The 24622-nt window shown below is 41.2% G+C and overlaps 1 long non-coding RNA gene across 2 annotated transcripts in view; it reads left to right on the top strand.

Moving 5' to 3' along the window:
- The window catches only part of LOC307111901, a 213283-nt gene extending 189365 nt beyond the window's left edge, over nt 1-23918 (top strand). For both annotated transcript variants that reach the window (XR_013814634.1, XR_013814635.1), the window contains 6 exons: nt 3812-3898; nt 5319-5468; nt 10017-10135; nt 16157-16228; nt 20978-21042; nt 22524-23918. This is a non-coding gene — a long non-coding RNA (uncharacterized lncRNA). The remainder of the gene's footprint in view (nt 1-3811; nt 3899-5318; nt 5469-10016; nt 10136-16156; nt 16229-20977; nt 21043-22523) is intronic.
- The last annotated feature ends 704 nt before the right edge of the window (nt 23919-24622 follow it).

The raw sequence follows: 24622 nt of genomic DNA, 5'->3' as shown, positions 1-24622 counted from the left end.
TGAATTAATAAATACATGCTCATGAATGAAGTGCTCACTCTCCCTATAGCTTGATTCTGAGAAACATAAAAAGAAAAATGCATGAATTCAGCTTAATTTCTGATAATTGTTCTACAGTGTCCATCAAAGAGCCATACAGAGGACACTTTCCCCAAACCAAAGCAAGATGTGGCTGCTTGCTCCATTGCTCCTTTACTGCCAAGTATCAGAATGCAACAGGGGCCATTTTTGTTGCTGCAATCAGTTCTAGAGTAGAAAACAACATCAGCCCCTCAGTGGCCCAGGCTAGATCTTGTCTAAGGAGATAGTTGGCATTTGTAGAGCTATAGGGGCTGAAGTATGTGGGTCACCTTGGGGTGTGAATCAAGTTGAAACAGATTTCCTAACTTTAAAATCATTGGACTTTCCTATTTGATTATTTGTTCTAAAACTAGATAATATAAAAAAATAAATCTGCAAAAAGATGCTTGAAAGTTTGTTCTGGATCTCTCTTTCCCTCCTCTCTCTTAATCCATAACTCTCTCTATTAATGTTCCTGTATGTCTTGGAGTAGAGGCGTTAAATATCTGTCTTATACTTGATTGCCCAAGGTGATTTCAAAATCTGAAAAGAATCTGCATTAGTCATTAGAAGAATCAATGTTGAAGAAATATGCACATGTGGGGATACACCTTCCACTTGAGTTCTTTTCAATTAGACAGTATTATTCTTAGTAAAATTGGCTGGATTAATTTTGAGCACTTTTAATTTTTGTTTTTGTCACCATGCCTACAGAATATACAGCCTTCCCACTGGACTCCTCCCTGTGTATTCTCCTCCTCAATTTTTGGCTTCTCTTCTGTTTATGTGAAGCCAACCGAGCTCATCACTACACACTCTTCCTTCTCCAACTGCTGTTGGGTTCTTCGCTAGGCCCCTGACTGCAAGCTGGACAGTTACTTAGCAGGACTCTCACTAAGTGAAGATGGTATCTCAACAGCAAAAGCGCTCTTCTCAGATAGAACAAAAGGAGTATCTTTTATTCTTCTCAGCCAACAAGGGAGATTTCTGAGAATTTACAGCCAAATGTGAGATGATTATTGGGATGGATGATCTAGTAGTATCTTCCATTTTTAAAAATGTTCCTGTTTGTGGTGCATTTTTCCTGTATAACAACATATATAACATCACAGTTTTCCTATTTCATGGGGAGCCCATTCTTACAGACTACAGTGGGAATGGCACTCCCTTAAAGCTTACAGTGCACAGCTCACCACCCATGCACGTGGCACTTACCACTCATTCCTACTTCTACCTTTCACAGAGGAGGAACCGAGGTATTTTCATACAGCTAGTTATTTATCAAGTATGTGTTCCAGTGCAGACCTCAGTCTCATTACTATCCACATTTCCTGCTCCTAGTACTTGATGGGGGATAAACTTTTATTTCACATATGAAATTATTTAAAATATTTTTGTTTGATAAAATTGTAAGACCTATTCTGACCAACACAGAAATCTTTACAATTTAAAAGCCATTGGGAGTTGAAGTAAAACCAAAATTTTTAAATACTTTTTTCTTTATTGATGAAGGTATTATATATGTGTCCTTATCCCCCCATTGCTCCTTCTACCCCCCCCCCCCTCCAATCATGCCCTCATTCCCTGGTGTCTGTGTCCATTTGTTAGGTTTATATGCATGCATACAAGTCCTTTGGTTGATCTCTCCCCCTTACCCCCACCCTCCCCTACCTTCCCTCTGAGGTCTGACAGTCTGATCGATGCTTCTCTGTCTCTGGATCTGTTTTTGTTCATCAGTTTATGTTGTTCATTATATTCCACAAATGAGTGAGATCATGTGATATTTATCTGTCTCTGACTCCAAAATTTCTTGCATGAAAAAATAAATGTTCTTAAGGAGTGGGGGGGACAGCATGAAATACAGATGTATAAGCTTTTATAAAAATCCTAAAAGAAGACCCACAATGATGTTTTACAGAATATCCAACATTGGGCAAAACCTACTTTTTAGTTGCTATTTATTAAACAGCATAAGATATACCTTTGAAGGCTGGTTTGTTAAGAGAGAGGAACATAACCCGTGCTAGGAAGGACACCAGGCTGGGGAGTAGAAGGCTTCTCTCCCTAGAACTGACTGTTCTTGAGGTTCACTGCTTGACCCAGATATGTTTCTTTCTTTCTCTGGTCCTTGTTTTTCCAGGTTATGAGAAGAGATTAGACTAGACAATCCCTAAGGATTCTTATCATCTTTAATATTTTACAATTAATTTTCCTGGAGTTGGGAAAAGATAAAGCCATATAATTGCAATAACATTCTAGGAGGCTGAAAAGTGAAAGATGCCTAGTCTAGGATGTCTAGTTGTCAGCCTTGCTGCCTGTATTTCCTTGTAATGGAATTATTTGGCTGTCCTACTTATAGCTAATACATATTTTCTCCTTTCAACTTACTAGCCAGACCAGTGAAATGTCCGGATTCCACCCTACAGCCCACCCCCATTTTCTAAATCTTGGAACTTCTCAGCCTTGAAGCAGCTTATTGGCTCTGAGCTGGGTATTTGTTTACTTGGTGTTTTCCATCACCTGGGATTCTCCTTCAGGACTCTCTGTCCTGTGTTCATTGGCTCTCCCATCCTGTGCACTCGGCCTCCTCGCTGATTATTCACTTGCCCGTCAGTATATTTAATATGAGGCCTGGTATTTCTAGATTCTTCCTAACAAAACTGTGTTTATTCCTTCTTTGCTGCTTTCTCTCCTTGTTAGATCATCTGTGCCTCTCCTGTAGGTTTATCCCAGCAGCATTGCAGAGCCTTCATCAATGCAGTTTAAAATATTCCTGTTTGTGCCCTAACTGGTTTGGCTCAGTGGATAGACCATCGGCCTGTGGACTGAAAGGTCCCAGGGTTCGATTCCGGTCAAGGGCATGTACCTTGGTTGCGAGCACATCCCCAGTAGGAGGTGTGCAGGAGGCAGCTAATCGATGTTTCTCTCCCATCGATGTTCCTAACTCTCTATCCCTCTCCCTTCCTCTCTGTAAAAAAATCAATAAAATATATTTAAAAATATATATATTCCTGTTTGTTTCCCAGAACCTTCCTTCTTACTCAGGGTCTTAGTCTTAGATGTCATCTTCTAGGTGAAATCTCTTGGTGTCTGAAGCTTCCTAAAAACATGGAACAATACATACCCCAGTGTGGTGGGCAGAATTTCTAAAATGACCTCTTTCCCATAGTTACCCTGACCTAACTCTTCAAACATATGAATCTTCATTCTTAAGATTTTGTACTATGCTATATGGCCCTTAAAATAGGGAGATTACCCAGATGGGTTTGCTAGCAGCACATACATCCTTAAAATCAGAAGGGGAAGTCAGAGAGGTTGGAGGTGTGAGGACTGGATGGGCCATTGCTGTATAAAGATGGATGGAGGCACACGGGAAGCCAGAGGAAGTATGTGTGTGGCCACGGGAGCAGCAAGCAACCCTGGGCCACAGCCAACAAGGAAATGGGACCTTTGTCCAACAACCACAAGGAACTAAATCTGGCCAATAACCTGAAAGAGTTTGGAAGCAGATTCTTCCCCAGAGCCTGCAAATGAGAGCCCCACCTGGCCCCAAATTGACTCCGTCCTGTGGGACCCTAAGCAGAGAACCCCATACATTGTGCCCAGACCCCTGACCTACTGAAACAGTGACATAATAAATGAGTGTGTTTTTAAGCTGGTAAGTGTGTGGTAATTTGTTACACAACAAGGGAAAGCTAATATTCCCAGCTATGAGCTTTGTTGTGCTGATTTGTTGCTTTTGTTTTCCTAGCTCTGAATCAAGTACCTACAGAAGTGGAATCTTTGGTTTCATGGAGCAAAAGTCTTTTCAACCCACAAGATCTCCCAAATACTGAGGGTAGGAGAAGCTTCCAATTAATCTGTTAAATAATTATAATTTAGAATTGCAATATTGCTTTATTTGAAGAGAACCTGGAACAGCACAGAGTTTTCCTACTCAGTTGACAGTAACTCAAATATCCAAATTAGCAAATTATGCCCTAAACTCGCTCAGTGACATGGAGGGTAGTTATATGTGTTGGAAGAGGGTGTGAATGCTGTGGGACCAATTACAAAAACTATTCTCTTTTAATTCCATTTAAAAAGTAAATAGAACAATTTGAAAAGGTAAAAAGAGACTAGACTAGAATGGAATCAGTCAAACTGTACATGAGTTGATGGATAAATTCTGAGAATTTGATTCAAACTACTTATAAAATAGCCACTACCTTTAATGGTAAAGATTATATTGGAGAGAAAAAAATGATCTACACGTTTAGGCAAACTCCAGCAATCATCCAATGTTATGTCTTTTCTTTCTGCCTTACTACAAAGTGAAGAATAAACTAGGAAACTGAAAAGATAAATTATATTTTTACTCTGATAATTTGAATCTATGAATATTAAATACACATTAACAGAAGAATGAGACTAAAGATAAAAGGAAGTTATCTGGAAGAGACTTCCACATTACATTGCTCTGAAGCTTTGAAACTCTCAAAAGGGATTTGACCTTAAAAATCAATAAAATTGGTTCACATACCTCCTTTTATGAATAAAGCTGGAAGTATTCAATTCAGGAAGTATCTTCAGTAACAAGAAGTTTAAAGATGTCAGAAATCAAGTCTTAAATTTACCATATTGTAGATTTTTACACAAGTGTTTTTATTTCTTTGGATCCATCTTGGAATGGCATATCACTTGCATATCAAAGATTGTTGTTATGTAAACAAACTTTTATGGAAATAAAAATATAATAATGTACCAATCTTGCAATATTCCTGGCTCGTAAAAATAGTAGAAGCCATCTATGAAACCAGGGATTTGAAAATCATTCAGATTGTGAGAAACAATGATTGTGTTCAGAAATTCCCCAAACTTCCCTGCTATTGGACAAAGTCAAGTTGTGATTGCTCCTAAAGTCAGCCTAAAATACATCTCTGGCTTGGTGTCCCCAGGTGGGAGCCATGACAGTCCCATGTCCATGGGCTGGATGTACAGTGGTTGAGAGCCTAGGAGATCACTGACTGGGCTGGTGGTTCAGGGAGAGGATAAGAGGACTACCTGGGACCTGAAATATGTATACACATGAGTCAGGTGAGGTGGGGAAGTAGAAAGGGATAGAGTATTCCAGGTGGAGAAGACAGAGGGAATGTAGACAGCTCATGTGACTTCCTTCCGGGATGGCAATGTTGCTGACTGTGATGAAAACAATACCTTATATTTTCATACATTTCCTACTTAAAATGTTCATTTCACTTCTTTTATGGTATCTTCAGAATAGCTTGTTGAAAAGACAAGGCATGAATTTGTTCCCCAGTTTCAAAGATGAAGAAATCAAGGCCCTGTGAGAAGGAAGTGGCTCTCCCACAGTTAATCACCATTGATGATGTGACAAAAGCTTCGGTCAGAAATGCTGCTGTAAGATTGTAAGTTCCTTTTACATACATTTTACAATTTGTTGCATTTTCTTATGTTAATTTAACTGACATTATTAGATATCACTAGGAGCATCTCCATTTGGAAATAAAGAATCTGAATGTCAGAGGATTGACCTAATTTATCCCAAATCACAACACCTGGTAACTATGAGAGCTAACCTCTGCAGGAGGCACCCAGTAGTAACCTCTCTCCCTTCCTTCCACTCTCTAAGAAGCAATGGAAAAAATAATTTCAGGTCAGGACTATCTATCTATCTATCTATCTATCTATCTATCTATCTATTTATATATCTATATATCTATATATCTATATATCTATATATCTATATATCTATATATCTATATATCTATATTGCCTAGTTTATCCTTTACCTGAAATGATGAAAGACCTATTAGGGCAGTGGTTCTCAACCTTTCTAATGCCGTGACCCTTTAATACAGTTCCTCATGTTGTGGTGACCCCAACCATAAAATTACTTTCGTTGCTACTTCATAACTGTAATTTTGCTATTGTTAATGAATCGTAATGTAAATATCTGTGTTTTCCGGTGGCTCTACAGCAGCGGTTCTCAACCTGTGGGTCACTAGCAGGGTTGCCTAAGACCACCGGAAAACACAGATATTTACATTACGATTCATTAACAGTAGCAAAATTACAGTTATGAAGTAGCAACAAAAATAATTTTATGGTTGGGGGGTCACCAGGGTCGTGGCATTAGAAAGGTTGAGAACCACTGTATTAGGGTGATATATTTAGCCCCAAATCATTCTTATCCTTTCTGAGTTAGTCAGTCACATGGGCAAATCAAGACAACTTAATAACTTAATTCTGGTCTATTGTAGGCTTCCTTCCCACATCCAACATTGGAAACTGGCTATGATTTTCACTCTGACAAAGGTCAAAGCATTATCACAGTTGTCCTGAATATATTTCAGTGGTCAAATAGTCACAGCCAATATTAGCTAATGGAACATTAAATATACCTCTGGTTTATTGTGTCAAAAGAGAACTTCAGGGTTTTTTAGGATTAGAGAAGATAAGAGAAATAAGAGAAAGCTTGACAGATGATGGGGGGAAAGGGGGAGGGGAGGATGGGGGATGATGATTCCAGGAATATTGAGAAACTTGGAGGAATTCCCAGAATTTGGAGTGGGAACAAGGGAGGGAGACATAGAGAAAATAACGGAGGTGATAAAGACAGACTCAAAGTGTAAGGAGGCCTTGAATGTCAAGACAGGAAGTTTGAAATTGATGATGGAGGTATGGAGGAGAGAGAGGAGACATAGGGAAGTGGGGAGTAATGCTGTCACGGCAGCCCTGGAGACCCGTCATGGGCATAGGGAGTCTGGGCTGGCTGGGGCTTTGGGGAAGAAAATATTGCAAAGGAAGGGATCATTTCCAACTGTTCTGCGCCTCACAGATATATAAATAAAGCACAATAAGGGCTATAATGAGGAAATAAATGTCATAAAAATGTTTGATAGCAGATGGGACATAGAAACATGAAGAGATGCCAGTAGCCTCCTGCCAAAAGCAATAAGGGAGATAGTTTGGTCTAGATGACTTCAAAGCTCGGATTCAACCTTGTAGATTCTGTAATTCTATGCTTTGGTTCAATTTATTGAATTTCACTAGTATTTGTTTGCCAACTACCACCTATGTAGAAAACACTATGCAGGATGCTGTTGTGGAGGTTGGGGAGTGGGAAGGGGTTATGAGAGTGAATATAATTTAGTTCCCTACTCTGAAGAGGATTTGTCATACTGGGGAGAAGATCTTGCAAACTGAAATGCATTCCAGAATGAGTAAGTGACTGTGGAGGATTATATATGCAATGGAAGCCCAGGAGGTAGCATGGGCAAACTTAAAGTCATCTATGAAGGTGATGGTTTTAGAAATAGGCAAAGAAAGGCATAGGCAGAGAAAAGCTCATGTCTAAAAGGGGTGAGGAAAATGCTCTTGAAGTGATAACTATGATAGGCAAAATTCTAAGGTAATTCTCAGGGAATCACACCCTCGTATAACTCCCTTCCCCTAGGGAAGGTGGCACCTGTGACTTGCTTCTAGCCATTAGACTATGTGAGAGGTGGTTTGTACTACTCCCATGATTGGATTATGTCAGATGGCAAAGGTAAGGTGATAATTACGGCTGTGATTGTGTTCTCTTATATGAGACTCCATCTTAGCAGACTGGAGAAAGATTCTCCTGCTGGCTTTAAAGAAATGAGTTGCTATTTGTGAGAGTTCCACTTGGCAAGGAACTATGGGGCCTCTGGGAGCTTAGAGTATTCCCTAGCTGACAGCAAGCAAGAAAGCAGAACCTCTGTCTTATAATCCAAGGGACTGCATTCTACCAACAAGCAAGTGAGCTTGGAGAAGGACCCTAAACTCCAGAAAGGAGATTAGCACAGAGAAAGCCCAGAATGTAGCTAAGGCATGTCTGGACTCCATACCAACAGAAACAGTGAGATAATAAAGGGATGTTTTTTTAAGCCACTCAGTTTGTGTTAATTTGTTACACAGTCATAGAAAACTAATACTGTAAGCTACCATGTCTGGCTGAAGCTCTGAGTGCATATCGGGGATCAGTGGGAGATAAGACTAAAAATATTATTTGGGATGAGACAATTTAAATAATCCAAATTAGAATCTATGTAATGAATAGCGCCTGGTCCAAGTTAGAACTCAATGAAATTCTAGTGGGTGATACAATATCGGGGCACACCATGGTCTATGGTAATGAGAGTGGTGCCGTTTGGGGAGTAAATGGAGGATTAAGTATACACAGCCCCATACTATCTTTCTAGCACTTGCCTAGTGTGGTGGCTGCCTGTTTTCAGCCATTATGATGATTTTCTATGGGGCTACTTCACTCCTTTTGAAGTTACGAAAACCCAAGCAAGTGCTATTAGAAGGCAGAAGGATGGCTAGACAGAACTTCCATGGAACTCAAGAAGTAGGGGGTAGACAGAAGCCTTAGCAACATCTCTCCTAACCCTCACTTTAATTTCATGGAATCACAATAGTCAGAAGTACCTTTAAAATTATCAGTTTAAAAAATGAGAAAATGAAGACCGAAAAAAGGGAAAATAATTGTTTAAGCTCCCATAGATAGTCCATGATAGACCAAATAGTACCTGTGCCTCTTCTATCAGAGTATCTCAGGTGTGACAAAGGAAAGAGGAAGGATTCATTGAAAGAGATAAACTATTAGGAATAGTGGCTGACTTTGCCTTTTGAAATTATATGTAAACTTAATAATGGCCCAAGCATTGCCATGGCTACTTGTTGGTTATGAGTACAGTCATGTCTCTGCCATCTGTTTCTCTTGACTACTTCCACTCCCATTTGTGTGTTTAATATGTGTTTATTGCACAACTTTGTACCTTCGCCTTTAGAAAAGCACTACTAGCAACAGGCTCAAATTTCCTTCTAGGGTTGGACTCTGTTAAAATTGCGAGATGCTGTCCCTCCTTCTCTAAATCTCCTTCCTTCTTTCTGGGCAAAGCTCCTATGGTCTTTCTCTCAATTTCAAGTAGATGTTGGGGATAATAATGCTCTCATTACTTGAATTTTAACAGCTCTCCAAACCCAGAGATGTGGAGCTGAATCACTAGAGTGACAAATAGTTGAGATGGCAGTTGAGCAAATGATACAGTTCAGAGCCACCCCACATAGGCTCTCTAATTCTAAGACTGGGCCTGTTATTTGCCCTGACATTTTCCCATAGGGATGGCAGGAAGAGAAGAAGGAGCATGGCAGTGAAAGAGAAATTGAGGTAGAGAAACACAGTAGTAGTATTGGGAGATGAGAAAAGAAAGGGAGCATATAACGGTAGGTCTAAGATTTTTCTCTGACTCAGAACATTAAAAGCAGTTTATCAAACCATGTGTGCACCCAGACATATTTTCCTGGATTGGAATGTTGTGGTCAGTACAGTCCTACAGCCACCCACCCATTAAACAGAGATTGATGTCTTGGAAATTTGGGGGGAGGTCAGTGACTATCGCGAAGTGAAGTTAAGTCCCTGTAGCTGGGATGGCTGAGCTTCCTATTGTAGAGTCTGTCGAAGGCCTCATCTGATAGGCAGTGACAAATAGCCGCTCTCCAAGAGCACAATTGCCCCTGAGAAGCATTCCTGAGAAAGAGCATAAAACCACAATCAAATGACCACGCCGCTTCCCACGTTAAGTACACACTGAGTGGTTCATGTGTGGGCTTTGGACAGAAGGCCAACTCTCCAGATAGACTATTGGACGGCTAGTGCTGCTAATGACTTCACTGGCCTTGACATGTGAGGAAGCAGGACATGTACCCATTAGAGTAAAATTTTTATTAGAATTGCCATTCCAGAGATTATTAGCAACTTGTAAAGAATGCAATTACCACTTAAGCTGTATTCAACTGAATACATTTTAACCGTAATTGAAAACAAATGTAGGCTTAACTGTATGGTTGGTTAAGCCCCATGATCATGACTGTTATCTTATTATTTTCCATTAATTAAAACAACATGTGCTGGGATTTATTTGCAGCTCCGCAGTTGCAATTGGATGAAGGCTCAAAACAGAGTTCTTATTTCACGTTTGCTCCGCAGCACCGCTCAGTGTGGCCACTCGGACGTTTGTCACAGTGTTTTTGTATCCACTGAAATGTGAGTTAAGATATAGATGCACTTTTATTTCTATTCTTCTGAAAGAAAACTTTGAACTCATCCAACTCTTCCTTATTCTTATATAATAGGGAGGCCATTGATGGTGGTGGCTGCCTCAACATTTTGACCTCAGTGACTTCCAGAAGTAATCAGTTTCCAGTTTCTGTTGACTATGAGAGGAACATTTAGGGCTTTGAGCTGCTGTGAATTTTGTGTCTGTTTTTAACCACATGCAATTGTCAAGGGTCTCATGTTTTCTTTTACTTTTATTTTTTTTATTTCCCTCAGCTTGGATGTTTCATCCCAATGTGCAAGGAAAATTTGATTTTAGGGGAATTTGCTGTAATTACATAACTTGCCTTCTGAGAGCACATTTCAAAGCTTAGATTTGAAAAATAAGAGGTCTGGCTCTAGTTCTCTAGTTTAATGTGATATCAGGAAATGACTTCATATCCATGGACCTTAGTTTTGCCATCTGTAAAACTGGGATACCAGGCCTGATCTTATCTACCTACCAGGGATATTCTGAGACCATAGGAGATGACAGCAGTGGAAGGGATTTGGAATCTGAAATGAATATTCCAGAAGTCAGGACCATGATAACAAGAGCCTTCTTCTCATCACAGACCCATTAGGTTTGTCAACATTGAACAAGGTAGTGTCTCAACTCTCATCAGATGTTCAGTAAATGTCTTCTAGAATGCAGCCGTGATTTCATGGTGTACATCTTTGAATGGTCATCATGCTGCTTTTAGGACAGGCACATAGAGACAAATCTCAACCACAGGTGAGGGATTTATGTAGTTTATAAGGAACTGCTCAGTCTCTGAGATGAAGAGCTGCTGGACTACCTCCTATAGGGTCCTTATTGTGACCAGCTCAGCATTTCTCTTTGGGCATTGACATGTTTTCATTTTCCTTGTGATCATCATCACTGTCAATTTAAGGTACATCTCTGAGCTTCTAAATACTTAAACACAAACATCCACCATACAGTGTATCTCCCAACAACCATACAACATGATGATGGGAGATGTTAACCCAAGGAGAAGTGCCTGGAAGAATGACAAACTAAGCTACAGAGAGGACAGGAGCTTGGGTGTCTGAGTTTTGTAAAAAGGTTCTATAATAAGTTTCTGAAAGAAATGAAACAGAATGGTATGTGATTTTAAGAAACCAAATTTGAGGTGATCAAACTAGTTAAAGATCAGGTTGTAGAAGAATTAACCTGTATAAAACAAACTACCAAAGCAGCATGGCATGCAAGATCCCATCAAATCTAGACCTTGCCTGTCTTTTCACGTTAGTTTATCATTCATTATTACCACTCTTTTACTCACTAGACACATTCTACATTTGACCAATATGAAATGCCCCCTTCTCTGAAAGTGCAATGTTTTTAGGACTCTGTACATTTTTATATGCTGTGGCCACTGCTTGGAATATCTTCTCCCGTCTCCACCTCAGGGGCTCAGAGAATTGTGATGGTATAATTCTGTGCCTGCCTCCTCTAACACCCATATGCAGAAACCTATCTTGTCCACTCTTATATTTTCAAAACTCAGTCAGGTGCTTACACAGAGTGTGCCTTTACTGAATGTATGTATAGCTCATTGGTGTCCAATAGAATTTTCTGTGATGGTGGGGATGCTCTATATCTGTGCCATCCAACCCAATAGCCACAAACCATATGTATGTAGTGATTGAGGACTTGAAATGTGGCTAGTACAGCTGAGGAGCTTTCTCTTTAATTATAATTGATTTAAGTAGATATAGATAATGCAACTAGTGGCTGCTATATTGGATGGCACAGATATAGAAAATAATGGGAGAATGCCAAAAAATAAAAATAAAAATAGTGACTCCAAAGAAATGGTGCTCAGGTGCCATGACAAGGGGATTGCTGTAAATCCGGAAGAGTGACACTTTGGATGATAAAGGACATTATGACCAACCCCTGCATTTTTTCCTTACGCGATGTTGACCAGTTAGTCCTGCACCGCCTAGGAAGCTTGAAGACACCAGCATCCATAATCTATGTGTTCTGTCTGACTTGCCTCCACTCCTGAGTGCTTGACACATTCTGCGTGGAAGATGCCTGTAAAAAGAATCCTGTCTCTAAAGTATGAAGAGGCCTTTCGGAAGGGGATCAGGTCAAGGAGGAGAGAATGAACTGCTTAGAGGAGGCTGAAGAAGCCATTTTAATACGAGACAATGCTGTAAGGCCCTTCTCCTGGGTGGAATCGTCTTGCCTTTGGCACGATTATTTCTACAAGACTAGGACGGGCCAAGGCAGCCAGGGAGAAAGAGCATGTCTGGGTCGGGGAAGAAAAAGAGCCCTGGAGGGTCACCAGTTGGAACAAACTGAAACCGAGCACAGCTGCAGGTCAGGCTACATGCTTTCCAGATGCCTCCCTGGAACCGGTCCCTATGATATCTCTGCAAAGGAGAAAGCACCACAGCTCCAGGGCCATGTCCAGTGTCCTTGTAGGGCAGTATCTCAGTGGTCATTCCCCAGAAGGGCTCTTACAATTCATAAAAATTTCAATGACACTTATAAATAAAAAAAGATTCAGAACTGCTGTTCTACCTCATATCCCACCTACCAGGTCCCATCTGAAGGACGTGAGGTGCAGAGAGCAAAAATGGCATTTCCCAGATCATGCACTGAATCATGTGGCAGATCAAGGATGAAAGAGAAGGAAAACACAGGAAGAGCTTGTAGTTACTCATTAGAGACCCTATCCCACTTCCCCCAATTATCAGCACCTTCAGATGTGGTTTCACCTAATATTCACCTATTATGTCAACGACCACCTTTATGTCTCCAGTGTTCAAAATACATCATGAGAAACTTTGTGATGCCTGGTAAATACCAGCAGTAATTTCAGGTTTTCATGATTTCCAATGGCCACTGGGAACTGTGGAGTTAACACAAGTAATCTGTGTCTTCTCACACAAATCAAATATTACCTGCAGGCTGAATCAATTATGTTTTCTACATATGCATAAGCATCTTAAAATAAATGTAGACACTGTTGAGATAAACATCTAGCTAATTAATTTAAAAATTAATTCATTTTATACAAAGCACAAAAAGTAAAACAACTTCAACTAGGCTCTAAGCTTGGAATTATTTTGATGCCATAGGAGCCCTCCTCCTCCCAGAAGTATGAATCATTGAAAGAGCTGCATTTCTCTGGTTTGGCAATCCTCAGGATCAGGAAGTTCAAACTGATATGTTTTTAATAAAACAATTGTTTCAAATTTTTTTCTCTATTCCCCAAATCAAAGTAATCTATTGACAGTTCTCAAGTGAAGGCACCCATCCACAATGAGGGTTCCTGATTCTGCAGGCATCTTCAGGTTCACAAGAGGCTGCTGCCACTTAGAGGAAGCACACGGGTCCCTGACTTTTAGGATGGTGGGGTGCAGGGACTGTCATTTTTGAGATATTGGCCTCATCCTTGGGCAGATGGGTGAGGGTGAGAGCATCTTCACTGGCAGTGGGGACAATTGCTACCCACTCTGACAGGAAAGTGGCCTGGGGCGGATTGAATCACATGCTGTCAATTGAGTGACAGACATACTGTCTCATTCAAAGCCCCAGAAGGAAACACATGGCCAGTGCAGTCGACCTGGTTTAATTACACTGAAGCTGCCATTTATTATGCCCTGTGCTTAGTTTATTCACATTGGGACTTTTCCTAAATCAAAACTAACTGTGGATTGTACTGTCATGAACATTTGCAATGTACACTTTGGGACACACCAGTTGTTTTGCATCACAGTTTTTCCCCTCAAGATCTTAATTAAATTCTAAGCCAAGAAAGACCCAAGGGAATAGGACCACACACTGTACTTTAAACTGTGTTTTAGGAGATGATGGATTGTGCCCTCACAGTAGCCAGATTCTTAAAGAACACCCCTACCCCACTCCCAGCCCCCCAAGACATTTCCACTCAGTGTTGTTTGTTTAGACATCTACAGACAGGCACCCTGTTCAGCAAGCAGAGCACAGAAGGCCTCCTTCTGCCTGAGCATCTCAGGGTGGAGGATGGGGGGGTGGGGGAGGGCAGTGGATGGGGGATGAACACGTGGCCCTGGTGCTCCTCTCGGAGGCACACACATCTCCCATGAAGGCTGTGAGTTTGCCTGCCAAAAGGATGTGCTCTTCAGAGCCCAGTGCCAGCAGAAATAGCAGGGTCAACACAGAAACTGTGATTGCTCTCTGTTACAAGGAAGTAGGCTCCCTGGAGCAACACATTTACATCTTGCTGCAGGTTTATTAATAGAACTAAGTAGCTCACATACCCTGACCCTCTCCTGGCCCAAGCTTGGCAGTGTTTCACAACCTCCCAGAGTTAGTGTAGGTGCAATGCTCTATGGCCTTCCCTCTGCCAATGGCTATCATCTGTAACTTCACTGTCACTTTGGTTTAAGGCTCTTTTTCCCTGTTACGATGCCACCTACCCCCATATCTTAATTTAAGATTTTTTCAGTCATCCATCCCTTATTATAAACTGGTTTACAGATTTTTGTTTTTCCAGAAAAATGTTTTGACAATGATGTGTGGGACTTAATCATGGCTATTTTGATTGCTGATGAGAAGGGAGAGATTATACTATCAAGGTGAGGGAAGACAATGGAAAATGAAGAAAGTTCTCTGTATCAACCTACTTAAAATTTTGTGGAGATAATTTCCTATTTGCTTGTTGGGAATTGAGGTTCAAGTGTGAAATGTTACAAGGACCATAGATACATGACTGGAGTTGGAAACCAGTGCTGAAAACCAGTAACACTTCCCATCATGGGCTGTGTTGTTAAGGTGTCTTGCTCTTTTAGCTGCTGATCAAAGGCATTAGGAACAGACCCCACTCCTATCTAAGGCAGGATTTCACAATACCTTGATTTCAAATATGCCCTGTGTGTGATACTCCCCTGGGATTGCTGCATTTGTAGAAATAGCGGGGGAAAGCTTACAGGTTTACCCAATTCCTGAAGAAAAAGACTGGTTTTAGAGGTCTGGACTGATGTGGTTTGGACAAAAAGATATAATTGAAGAATGTCATAAATGCCAGGAAAATATGGAAATGACACTTTGACAGATGCCTGCCCTGAAGATCTCCCAGCCCAGCCAGACTGGTTGGTAACTGGTTTCTCCTTATCGACAGAGGAGGTCTTCCTGGAACTAACTCAGAAGATAGTTCAGAGTGGACCAATTGCTTTTAACCACAGCATGCTGCAGATTTTTCAGAATAGGCTGGAATTTGGAAAGAATACCTCTCAATGTTGGTTTTAAAAAATGGGTGATTATTTTAGTTAGCAAGTATTTAATGAATAGCTACTCCAAATGGATCCATAACCCAAACATGAAAACAGACTTAGCTTTGCGGGCTAGGCCGACCCAGACTCAGGAGACTTCTATAGAGCAAACTGGTAATTGGATTGAAAGGGACTCCAGCACAACAGTATCTTTCTGAACAAAATCCCTGAAAAAAATAAGCCAGAATCATAGCACTGGAAACAAACATTTTAGGTCCCATAATGAAATAATTTCTGTAAATGTCCTAGAAGGTGAGAAAAAAAAAACTGCATTATATGGTTGATTTTTCTTATTCTGTAATGAAAGAAACATAAGACTCAGAGAAGCTAAGGGCCTTTTTAAGTAGACATGTGAAGTAGTGGATGAGATCGCCAACCTCTTAACTCCAAGTCTAGTGCTATGTCTCTTCTCTGCTCCCTCCCAACTTTCACTTTCTTCCTGTTGCCTTCCTGAGATTCCCATAGCAGCTTATGGTGCAGAGCTCTGAGGAGGCCAGGATCAAGTCTACAGGAAGTCATTGTTTGGATGCACATGGGCAACTGGGCTTCTTTCTCTCTCACTTGGAGCATGGGCTGGTTTTGATTGGGTGGCTGGCTATGATGGCAAGTATAGAAAGTTTCTGGATGATTAGACAATTCTGCTTAAATCTGTTACCTCCCCAGAGGCTTACCTTTTCAATATGTATTTTTCCATAGAAACCTTAATGGAGCTGTGATTTGATCTTCTCCTCCCCTCATTCCAAGTGGCTGTGTTTCTCCCCATACATGGTAAGGAACAGGGCAGTCCCTATGATGGGCTGGTACCTGGCTCTCAAGTGGACCATATGGAGGGAGGCAGCACTGCTTCAGGGAATCCTGGTACAGAGGCTCAGCAGGAGAGAAGAGGAAGTCTAAGGTAAAGGATAGGGTTAGGAGCAACCTAGGGCAGTGCTAGGGTTTTCAGTGACAGGATAAAAAATCATGGGAAACTCCTCTTAGAAACCCCATTTTCTGAGCTATCATAGTCATGGGATCTTATTATCATTTGGACTCCAAGCTAAAGCTCTTCTACCAGGAAGAGAGGGGTTGACACCTTTATTAGTCATTAATTTGGGTATTTTGGATTTTATTCCTAAAAAACTAAATAGAAAAACAGATGGTAAATGAGTACCTATCTATCACCGATCTATCTATTTATATCAGCAAACTCAAATAGGCTGTTGGTTCTTCTCATCTTTTTGTTCCCACATGAGTATAAAATGTATGTTGGGTTCTGCAAAAGACAGGCCCTTCCCTCTCAAGGCTTTTGCTCAGTCTGATGTTTAAAAGAGTTTTATAAACTACCCATGCAAGGCAAAGGTTGGCTCCATTGGGAGTTGTAGCTGTTAATGGTTCTTGAGTTGGGTGTCCTTCAGGGAACCCTCCGCAACTCCCACAGTGATTTATATCTTTGCACTTACCCGGGTCCCAGCAGTGAAGCCTAAAATGACTTGACCTTTCTGGGGGTCTCTTCAGTAAGAACAACAAAAATCTGTCCTGTTCTCACTCCCATGCTCCTTCTTATTTTATCTTTTGTCAGGACCCCAAGACAGTTCTGGCAATTGCAGGCTACCTCAGAATGTGGTTGTTTTTTGTTTGGTTTCTGGGTCACGTCCAGGTCACCCTTTTGGAGGACCTTTTGAATTCTCATACTGGGCTATTGTGGAGTTCAAAAACTGGGAATGCCTGGGTCCTATCACAGTTATGTCAAGGGACAAAGGAATAGTATTGGCATTAATTTGCCAAATATTTACTTATTGAAATAGGGATCGGTGTTGGAAATAGAAAGATCTAGACAGTCCTTGCTGTGCAGAGACCCACAGTATGGTGGGCAAGCAGACATGCAAATAGAAAATCACAAAGCTGGTGTGGTATTCATAGGCTGGTATACATGCAGTGCTAGGATAGAGAACCAAGTCATTTCCTGTACAAGAAGGATTCATAAAACAGGTGAGGCCTGAGTTGAGCTATAAAGAATGATCCAGAGTTCATCAAGCTGGAAAAGGGATAAAAAATTCAGACCAAAACAGCATATGCAACATTACAGAAATGGATATTATGGCTAATCTATTCTAACTCAAGTGAGACAAGATGTAGATTGTATTTCCCTCTAGAGTCACTGCAATTTCCCTTTCACTTATTGGATTTATTTTTTGAGAGATAAATAGATAGATATGAAGGAGGGAGAGGAGAACCAAGAATAAAGATCAGCTTGCTAGGCCATTGCTTGGTATTAGCATCACATAGTAAACAGATGGGTAGAATCTTCTTCAAAATTATTAGTTTAGTTGTGCCAACACCTAGTAACTTCCCATTGCTGAAGTTGTGAAATTGAGCCCATAATGGAACATTCTACATCAAGCCTTGGTGACTGAGCCCACTGAGCAGTGCTTCCTGGAATCCAGGAGACTGCCTCGCTCTTTCTGTCTTCTCCAGGCCAGTGCAGCACCTCAACTGGAGGCCTCTGATCTGAAGAGCATATGAGCCTGAGGCCCTCCCTTGAATTACAAGTACCTGAACCCTGGGAAATATGCTCCCATAGGGGTGGGCACCATTGACACTATGAGGCTCTCAAAGGAGGTGGACTTTTGGTCCATTGAGTTTGGTGAAGGGCCCTAAACCTTCAGCAACTGTCACAAGAGGACTCTACCTGAAGAACAGGCCCCTGGATGAAACAGAGCTTATGGACATTGAATCTGTACCACAGAAAGACCTAGCCTCTTCCGGGAGCCCGGGCTCTGAGTAACTCCCCTGGGAAGGCTGCCTGACCATGACTGTCAGAGCTGGTGTCCAAGTTCTGATTGGAAGGGAGCAGCCCAGAGCCAACTGCAGGTGTGGGCACGTCCCTGGCTTCACCCACAGGCCTTCAGGAGAAAGATGTGCTTTCTGAAAAAGGCCCGAAGAAAAGATGAGGCTCATGCAGAGGCCCTGCTGTGCAGGAAGATTGCTTCCAAGGAGCGGTTCATTTTTAGTTTCCCAACTGTGCATTTGGTCCCCACACAATTTATCTTCACGCAGAATCACATACCTGTGTGCCAGATGTGCACAGCTGTATGTGAGCAACTGCTGATCTGTCTGGATCACATGCCAAGTGCCTGTTTCTTTAAATTAGGGTGGGTTGGGATTTGGGCCGTGTGAAAATTTCATTTTGAAACCAGAAACCGAGCGAGCCCTGGCTACACGGGGGTTTGAGTGGAGCACGATGATAAACCAAAGCTGAATTAGTCTTTTCCAGGACCCCCCAGAACCTCCCCCATTCTCAACCCGTGAAATTCAGCTGCATTCTGGGTGTGCAGAGGTCGGGCTATCTGGAGACTCAGTCCTGCCAAAGTGTGCGGCCCCTGTAAATGCTTGTGGTGAAACTGCAAAACCTCTGCCCGGCCCTGGGGAGCTCTGGGAGCAGAATAGAACTTGACATTTTTAGTTTGTGTTTCAGTTTTTACCCTCTGGACTCAGAGGCAGCAAGACCACAAAACACTCAATAAGAACTACCACCCCAGCGGCCAAGGTGCAGCTGTGCACAGGAGAGGGGGACCCGAGGCGATGAGACGACCCTCTCCCCTAGACGCCCAAGCCTCCGTGTGCACTGCGGGGACCCACAGCACTGGCACCTGGGCATTTCCCACCGGTCATGCCACTCTCTCCTCTCATGACCAAAGACAGTCAATACTAAAGCCATTCAGCCCCACGTTGTCATTCCCTCACCGACTTATTGGGTATCTGCTACTGCTAGGTGTGTGCTAGGCATCATTAGAAGGCAAAGTGCTTTACCCATAATGAATGTTCAATATGTGTGAGTTGCTGATGAGATTATTGAAAAATTTCCTTTTTCACCCATATTTTTTTTTTGAGACCTACCAGGTTCTAGGCACTATGTACAAGTCTCCCGTTAATTCTTACAACTCCACAAGGCAGGCGCTATTTTACTATTTCCCCAGTAGGAAGACAGGCTCAGAGAGTTCACAAAATGGACTCTAACATCATATCTCCTATACGGTAGAGCCAGGCTCAAGATTCAGCCACGTCTGTGATTTCAAATCCCGCCTTCCTACCACCATGCTGCTGTCACTCCTTCTCTCTGAGCTGTTACCGGAGTCCTAACAGAGGCTGCTCAGTCCAGGAGTGCATTGCATGTGCTTCTCCCGGCCCCTGGGCCACCCCGCTTTAATGTGTCCCTGGACGGACGCCCGCAGTGCGACCTCTTAGTTGTTACACGTCCCAGTTCCACTCTGGTTCTCACGCGGGCCGGCCCTGATGAATCAGCTCACAGTAACAGACTCAGTTTGAATTTCAGCAAAATTCTCTAAAAACAATAACCAGATGCAATTCAACGCACATCGTGTCCACATAAGGAATCCATTCCAAGAGAAGTCAGAGGATGCATTGTGATGCTCAGTCAGATGAATGACTCCTCATCTGCCCTGGGCTCGTTTTAGAGCTCAAAGAAGAAATAACATCGAGATTAATTTTAGAGCTCAGGCTTTGACTCCGGTCTCAGGAAGAATGCACATATAATTAAGTCTCATAATGATGACCCCTTAGATCATAGATCACTCGCGGGTAGTGGCTCCTTCCAGACACCTGCCCCACTCAAGGCAATTTCCTCTTTTCAGTCTCAAGAACTGTTTCAGACTTTGCTTTCATACGAGCTGCTCAGAAGAGCCAGGCCACCATCCTTGGAGTAAAACGGGATCCTCCAGGAATTACATCATTTATTTTTCAACACAGATTAATTTAATTTGGTTTAGTTTTACAAGGGCGTGTGATCATAGATTTGATAACCAAATAGATGCCCTGACGTACATTTCAGCCCTGGTTTCGCTTTCTTCCAGTGAGAAAAACAAAGGCTCTCAGAGGTAATTGGTGTATCACCTCTCCAAGGGGGAAAAAAGGGTAGGCTTTCAATTTTCTTAAACATGAAACTTAAAATCCACATATAATAATAAACAAATGGTTTAAGGCATTTTATGTCATAAATGTGCTGCCATTATTTAGTTATGAATTTTCAGGTTCAGGCATTATGCTAAAACCCAACGGTCATTATGGAATGTCTGTATATTTGATTTCCAAAGCTCCAGATAGATTTTAATGTGTTCAGTGTTATACCACTGCATTCCCAAAGCTATTTCTGTATCCTTAGAGACATGTCCTAATAACAGGCCTCCATGTCTTCTGCTTAGTGGAAAGTGTGAATAATAGCTCCAAAGAGAAGTATTTATGTATATACACACACATATATATGTATATATATTTATATATATATGATTTTTTAACTATAACATATGTTCTCACATGGCCAAATGATTGAACCCAATACAGTTAACAACTTAGGAAGGGATCCATTGAATTTTCCAAGTCTCTTCATGACCAGAATTACTTTGTAAGGAGACCCTAAATGTGGAATAATCAACATGTTAAAGTAATCTAGATGTTTATGATTTGATAACTCTTTGGTGCATTGTTTAACAACATGTTTTCAATTTACTTTCCTTCAAATAGCTCCAAATAACCCCATGATTTGGGATGATTGATTATGGGAATGCTGCTTTTACTGTACATCCAAGGTAATTTTAAAATTACATCTTCTTTTCATTGTTAAGGGGTAAAATCATTTGCAGGTCTTGACATGATTTATCAGAGAAAGGGGGACAAAGGGTCAGTGTTGGCCTCACTCTATTAGAACATTATTATGTGAGCCCAGAAGTAAAGCATTAGACCCCGTGGAAGCTGGGTTCTAGTCCCAGCATGCTCCGTAATCAGTTCAGTGGTCTTAGAGAGTCCTTCACCTCCTGTGACTCGTTTTCCTCCCATATAAAAACCATCAAAACAATTGGGATCAAAACCTTCCCAAGAGATTCTGATTCATTATAATTGGGCCAAGGTCTTGAAATGCGTATTTTCTGTTAAGAACCCGAGGTTTATAATTATACAGGTTTGGAAAACACCAGGTTAAATAACTTCTAAGTCCAGCTCTCAAGTTCAATTCTAGAATGAAGTTTTCCTGTCCTCTGGACATTTTTCTTTCAGGATAGCCATGTTCTTAATGATCAACCTTATGTCACTGTATGGTTGCTGGGTATTTCTCTCAGACACTGTGCTCAAGCTTGTATGTAAATGACCCGTTTGATCCTCCTCAGAACTTGGCCCTGTCAGCGTATTTGTCATGGTTAATAATCCTACCTGGGACAACAAACTCCCAATCTCAGTGGCTCGAAACATTGATGTTTTGTTTCTCACTCATGTAAAATCTCACTCCATCTTGCAACTATGCGGCACACATGTCCCTCATGGGAAGACCAGGATAGGAGACACTGGATCTTACCTATCATGATGGGAAGTGACGAATGACATTTCTGTTTACAGCTTACTGTGTTAAATATGTCTCATGGCCCTGATCCAATGAGAAGACTGGGAAATATAAAGGAGCAAATGCAGATCTAATAAATAAAACTGTCTCTGCCACAACCAGGGATCTAAATTTTACAGCTTTAAGAAACTGAGGGTTATGAAGACCAATTTGCACTGGAAGAATGTCACTGATGAATGTTTCACATGGTATCTGATTCAAAAAAGGAGGCATACATTATTCACAATAGCCAAGGTGTGGAAACACCTAAATGTCCATCAGTAGATGAATGGATAAAGAAAATGTGATACATACATACAATTGACATTATTCAGCCGTAAAAAAGGAAAACCTTGCCATCTGAAACTACATGGATGAACCTGAAAGACATTTCGCTAAGTGAAATAAGCCAGACCAGAAGGACAAATCCTGCATGATTCCACTTGCATGAGCAATCTAAAATATCAAACTCATGGAAGAAGAGAGTAGAATGGTAATTTTCTGGGGTTCCAGGGAAGGGGAAATTGGGAGGTGATATTCAATAGTAATAAGGTTTTCCATTTAACTCGTCTCTAAAAATAAAATAAGTTTATGGATGTAACAGCTGTCAAGCACAAATTTACAATTTCGAATAAAATATAAAATACTGTTTATGTAAAAAAGACATGACTTCCAAGAATAAAACTTTTTTTTCCTTAGAGAGAAGAGGATTTTCTCCCAAATGCGATACTACAGAAATGGTATTTTTGAAGCTATCCTTGCTACTCTGTGTGCTGAAATCTGAAGACTTCTTCCTTCCTGCAGCCAACAGGTGCTCCCACTACAGAAACATGATGTTCCAGGGGGCTTTCCTGTGCTCTACTTTGACTCCAATTTGCTCACTACAGTGAAATAGGACCCCCAAAATGTCAAAGAATCATCCTTTTTACCTCAGCTCTTTTAAGCTGTTCTAAACAGAGATTATTTCTTCACAACTAAACCTGTGAAATAACAGCTTTGTCCATTCAAAGCACACCTGTTGTAAATAGATACTTTTTCTTCCTAGTTTTTGCCCCTGAGAAACTTCTCAATAACTCAACAAATAATTTTAAGGGTGTTGAGAGAGTCAGAGATTTTTGGAACTAGGATTCAGGAAGATTGGCCCTGGATTGGAGGAGTATCTAGTCCCCAGCAAAAGCAAAACAAAATGAAAATAGCAACAAATGACAGATAAATAAGTCACGGTAAGACATGAGGTGAGGGCCATAATCGATATACTTATGACCGAATGGAAGCCTAGGGAGGGGGACAGTTACTTCTGCTGGGTTTGTGAAGTCTGGAAGGGCATCAGTGAGAGAAGATGACAATTTTTCTAGGCTGCAAAGTGAGGCATCATTGGTTCCCTATAGGAGTGGAGTGGGTGTGGAATAGCCATCCAGGGAAGGAAGACCCTGAGCAGGAACTCTGAGGTGGTAGAGTCTTCCCATTTGCAGAATGTAGTGGGCTGGGGCTGGCTGGAGATCTAGGCTTGGGGCAAATGTTTAAGAAGATAAATATCCTTATGAAGGAGTTTGGACTTCACCCTACATGCATTATGGAGGCATCGAGGTTTGTAATTATGGGTCTAATACAGTGGTTCTCAACCTTTCTAATGCCGTGACCCTTTAATACAGTTCTTCATGTTGTGGTGACCCCCAATCATAAAATTATTTTCGTTGCTACTTCATAACTGTAATTTTGCTACTGTTATGAATCGTAATGTAAATATCTGGGTTTTCCGATAGTCTTAGGCGACCCTGCTAGCGACCCACAGGTTGAGAACTGCTGCTGTAGAGCCTAAGGCCATCGGAAAACGCAGATATTTACATTACGATTCATTAACAGTAGCAAAATTATAGTTATGAAGTAGCAACGAAAATAATTTTATGGTTGGGGGTCACCGCAACATGAGGAACTGTATTAAAGGGCCGCGGCATTAGAAGGGTTGAGAACCACTGGTCTAATATGTGCTGCAGAAATATTTTGGTGTGCAGGAGAGATGGAAGTCAACACTTGCACATCTCTGTGTAGCACAGACAGTAAATTGTCACCCAGTGTCTATTTCTTTTCCTACTTCAATGTAATAATAAAAATTGTAACTGGGCATGTGACTCCTCAGAATAAAGATGGCATTTCTCAGGTTTTCTTTCAGTTAGTATGGTTGTTTGACTAAGTTCCAGCCAGTGGGACACAGCAAAAGACCCAATGGCAGTTCCAGGCATTTTTTTCTTAAAAACAGCTGGCACCTGGGGCTTCTCTTGTGTTCTTGCTGCTACTTAGAATGCAGATGTGATGATGATCTACTTGGGCCTATTTTTTAAGACCATTTGAATGGAAAAGACCAACTGCACTTCCTACCACTTGAATTGCTTTTGCATCTTTGTCAAATACCATTGGGCATACTTATGGAGGTCTATGTCTGAGTTTTCTATTTTGTTCCATTGATCTGCAAATACCAGGTGTATTAATTATTGTATCTACATAATAAGCTTTAATGTCAGGTAGAGTGATTCACTGTATTCTTTTTTTCAAGATTTAAGATGCATTTTAAGAAATATATTTATAGCATAGAATACATATACATGAACACACACACAAATATATGAAAACCCTTCCATGCAAAAGATATCTTGATTATTTGTGATGCACCTGACTTTCTTTTCTAACCTACGATTCCATTCTATTTTTTCATAACAGTGCTGGTCATGACCCAGTACATTGACATCACCAATGGGTTTTTCAACTTGCAGTTTAAGAAACACTGGACTAGAAGGGAGTGG

Source organism: Cnephaeus nilssonii (genome assembly GCF_951640355.1).
Source record: "Cnephaeus nilssonii genome assembly, chromosome: 15".
Taxonomy (NCBI): domain Eukaryota; kingdom Metazoa; phylum Chordata; class Mammalia; order Chiroptera; family Vespertilionidae; genus Cnephaeus; species Cnephaeus nilssonii.
The sequence above is the reverse complement of the archived record's forward strand: the minus strand, read 5'-3'. Positions and strand labels throughout refer to the sequence as shown.